The 4,473-nt window shown below is 47.3% G+C and overlaps 1 pseudogene; it reads left to right on the forward strand.

Moving 5' to 3' along the window:
* Nucleotides 1-558: 558 nt before the first annotated feature.
* Nucleotides 559-1,387, forward strand: LOC103270012 (annotated as a pseudogene).
* The last annotated feature ends 3,086 nt before the right edge of the window (nt 1,388-4,473 follow it).

A 4,473-nucleotide genomic window follows, 5' to 3' on the forward strand; every position in this document is an offset into this window, starting at 1 on the left:
GAAGGACATAGGATCAAGGGAGAATAGGGTGGTGCCTCTTGCTCTCACTGGGCTGACATTTCAGTGTGAGAGACAGCTATGAATAAGAAATGAGGGAAGTGATTTTAGGTAGAGATAAGTACAATGAAAGAAGAAAAATAGAGAGATATGATGAGTCATGAGGGAGGGTAGGAAGGCCATCCTTAAACAGAGACCTGAAAAGAGAAGAAAGATTCAGCCCCAGGGACATCTGAGGGCAAAAGACAGCAGATCGAATGGGCAGCAAGTGCAAAGGCCCTGAGGTGAACACTCACTCAGCAGTCACAAAAGCCAACTAAAGAAGCCTAAAGGGTCCTCAGGGTATTAGCAAAGAGGAGAAGACTAGGAGAGAAGCCAGAGTGTGTACAGGGGACAAATGACACAGGACATTTTAGACCAAGGAGAACTCTTATCCTAAGTAGCATAGGTCTTGGCACAGAGGCAGGGAAAGTAATTGAGAGATATATCAGGGCTGACCAGAGGAAGGGAAATTTTCAGCATCTGAAGAAGGGGGATAAGTTCTCTTTCCCGTCCTGCAAGATGGCGGGTGAAAAAGTTGAGAAGTCAAATTCTAAGAAGAAACCTGAAGCCAAGAAGGCTGATGCTGGTGGCAAGGTGAAAAAGGGTAACCTCAAGGCTAAAAAACCAAAGATGAGGAAGCTCTGCTGCAGCCAAAATCATGTCCTCATCAGAGGAATTGGAAGATATCCCCAAACTGCTATATATTTCAGAAAGACCTTCTCCAAAAGGAAGTACTCAGCAGCTAAATCCAGGGTTGAAAAGAAAAAAAAGAAGATTCTTGCAACCGTTACAAAACCAGTTGGTGGTGACAAAAATGGTTGTGCCCAAGTTATTAAACTGCAAAATGCCTAGATATTATCCTACTGAAGATGTGCCTCAAAATCTGTTAAGCCACAGCAAAAAGCCCTTCAGTCCACGTTCTGTGAGCTAGCATCACTCCTGGGACCATTCTGATTATGCTCACTGGGTACCACAGAGGCAAGAGAGGGTGGTTTTCCTGAAGCAACTGGGCAGTGGCTTGTTACTTGTGACTGAAACTCTGGTCCTCAATTGAGTTCCTCTGAGAAGAACACACCAGAAATTTGTCATCGCCACCTCCACAAAAATTGATATCAGCAATGTGAAAATCCCAAAACATCTTACTAATACTTACTTGGAGAAGAAGCTATGGAAGCCCAGGTACCAGGAGGGTGAGATCTTTGACACGGAAAGAGAGAAATTTGAGATTACAGAGCAGCGCAAGATTGATCAGAAAGCTGTGGACTCCCAAATCTTACCAAAAATCGAAGCTATTCCTCAGCTCCAGGGCTACCTGCGATCTGTGTTTACCCTAATGAATAGTGCTTAGACTCACAAATTTGCGCTCTAAGTTTCTTTAAAAGAACCTAATTAAGTAACTGAAACGTTTAAAAAAAAAAGAAGGGGGATGCTGAAATTGCTATGAGTGGCGAGAAAAGTGGATGGAAAAAGAAAGAATTCTGAATTTTAGAGTTCAAAGAATGAGAGTCTTGAATTCTAAGGTTTTGATGTGAGTCATGATTCTGCTTCATGGTGTTCAAGAAATAAAAGCGGAGAGCTTTTATCGAATTGCTTTCTGCTTGCTTTTCTGAGACTGGGCTACATGGGTCCCAGTCCAGGTAGGGTTATATGTGCATTCTATGGGATTTACAAACGTGGGTGAATGTGCCATGTGGGCATCCTTGGAAAAGCTCTAGTCTCTGGATGCATGTGTTTCTCTAACCCTACATGGGAAAAACTGATCCAGACTCTGCTTACATGCCCCTTCCTCTATGCAGTGTGATCTGACCACCCAGGCAGCAGTAGTCTGTCCCACCATGTCAATGGTCCCACCACACCACACACATTTTTCATCACTGGAGACCTTAGCATGGGTATTGTAGTGACTGATTTACATGTCAGTCTTTCTCCTCAGACCACACACTCCTTGAGGATGCAGTCACAGATTTCATTTTCTCAGCCTAGCTCCAAGCAGGCCCTTGGGAAACCATTGGTGAATGAAGCCTCTCAGTTGTGTTAAATTGCTTGTGGCTTCTTCAAAAAAAAAAAAGAATTTGCTACAGTGGGAAAGAAGCAGAGCAGTCATTTCCTTTCTAAGACATGCTGACCAAAGAGCCTCCTCCTGTCCTGTCCTTGACCTTCTGGAGTTCAGCTTGATGGGGCCACCCCTACTCCAACACACACCCACTGACTCGCCCTTCCTAGGTCATGCTAGTGAGCCCTCAGTAAAAACACACCAGTCTAGTCTTGCAATCCACACTTAGCACTGGGGTTGCAGGCTGCTGACATAGTTCCCAGCACGATGAAGCACCTGGCCTTGGATGCCCTGGTACTTATTCTCCAGGGAGCAATCTACTGTTCCTGCCAAGCCCTCTGATCCCCAAGGGAGTCTGGTCCAGAGAGGAGGCCAAAGAGAAAGAAGGCCCTGACTTCTTAAAAGTCAAGCAGTGGTTCTTAAGCATGCTTGCTGTCTTGTTGACTCCTTCCTGTTCTCTTTGGGCCAGTCCCACAGGGTTTGACTCCAGTGGGAAGAGCTCTGAGGGTGTGGCTAGGAGCTGATGCACATGTTCTCTGAAGCAAGGGTGGTGGGGAAACCAAAAGGATGCAAACTCAGGAATGGGGTCTGTATGAGAGCTGTGATTCATGATCATGCCACTGCACTCCAGCCTGGGCAAGAAAGACCCCCAACTCAAAAATAATAATACATTTTTTAAAAGGTGAGAACAGCACCTTGTGTTTATTGCTAGCTCTTGCTAGCACGTAAGGTCTACCTGGCACACAGAAGTGACTAATCATTATGATTGCTTGAACAATGGACCAGTGAAGCCTGCAAGCTGTGCTGGGAGACAGGCATTGTCGTTTCAGTTTTGGGACTAAAGAGTAAGCCTCCAGTATGCTAAGCTGAGGGTGGCGGCAAGAGCCAAGTGGGATGTGGGTCAAATTCTCCAGGCTGCCACTGGCCAAGTCCAGTTTCCCGGCATCACCCTATGCAAAACCCTTCTCTACCACTACCAGAGGGATTTTATTCAAACACAAAATTCCATCCATACAACCCACTCTAGCTAATGCCTTGCATTGGCTCCCTCACTCTTAGGACAAAGAGCTGTCCTCCAGCCTAGAAGGGCCTGTGTGGACTGGCCTCTGCCCACCTCCCAGCCCCTGCTCGAGCCCCACTTGTTGCCTGTAGCCAATTACACATTGGCCTTTCAGCTCCTTGGACACCGGCCATGTCAGGGTCCCCAGGAGACAGGCTCGTGGTCTGAAATATCCTTCCATTTTTATGGCCTCTACTCAACCTTCAGTTATGTTCTCAGGGAAGTCTTGGACACCTGCTCCCTGACCAGGTCAGATCGCTGGCACTCATCACAACTGTCATAAGACAATTAGATGTGTCATTACTTGCTTCACAGTGCCATCCCCATCAGGGCAGGGACTCTCTGCCTTGTTCACCAGTTACTAGCCCACAGCTGGGCATGCATGGATAGATGAATGGATGGATGGTAAATGGATGAATGGGTGGATGGAGGGATGGCAGATGGATGAATGGACAGATCCTCGAATCTTCTCCACACTTTACTTATGCTGTTCCCTCAGCCTGGAATTAATTTCCTTCCTTCCTTGGACTTCCTACCCAAAATCCATCCATCCATCCAGGTGGATCCAAATTGCTGTCTCCTCAACAAAGGGCTTGGAGACCCTCCAGTTGGAAGTGATCTCCCTGTCCTGAATCTCAGCACGGTTCCTGTGAAACTTCCAGGTGAATCTACACCTGCCTCACATTGTAGTGCAAACTGGACTCTAAGATCTTCCAAGGTGAGAGCAGGGCTGGGCATGGTGACTCAAGTCTGTCATCCCAGTACTTTGGGAGGCTGTGACGTGAAGATCACTTGAGGCCAGGAGTTTGAGACCAGCCTGGGCAACATAGGGAGACCTCGTCTCTGTTAAAAAAGAAAGAAAGAGAGAGAGAGAGAAGGAGGGAGGGAGGGAGGGAGGGGGAGAGAGAGAGAGAGAGAGAGAGAGAGAGAAAGAAAGAAAGAAAGAAAGAAAGAAAGAAAGAAAGAAAGAAAGAAAGAAAGAAAAAGGCTTGCATGGGTGTGGTGGCACCAGTAGTCCGAGAGGCTGAGGTGGGAGGATCACTTGAGCCCAGGAGGTCAAGGTAGTGGTGAGCCATGATTGCGCCACTGCAGTCCAGCATGGGCAAGAGAGTGAGACCCCTAACTCAAAAATAATACAGCATTTTTTAAAAGGGGAGAGCCGGGCTCAGTGGCTCAGCCTGTAATCCTGCACTTTGGGAGGCCGAGGTGAGTGGATTGCCTGAGCCCGCGGTTTTGAGACCCTCTGGGCAACTTGGCGAGACCTCATCTCTACAATAAATCAAAAATTAGCCAGGCGTGGTAGCGTGCGCCTGTAGTTCCA

This window comes from Carlito syrichta, unplaced genomic scaffold, assembly GCF_000164805.1.
Source record: "Carlito syrichta isolate Samal-C Ts95f unplaced genomic scaffold, Tarsius_syrichta-2.0.1 Scaffold309702, whole genome shotgun sequence".
In the NCBI taxonomy this organism is placed as follows: domain Eukaryota; kingdom Metazoa; phylum Chordata; class Mammalia; order Primates; family Tarsiidae; genus Carlito; species Carlito syrichta.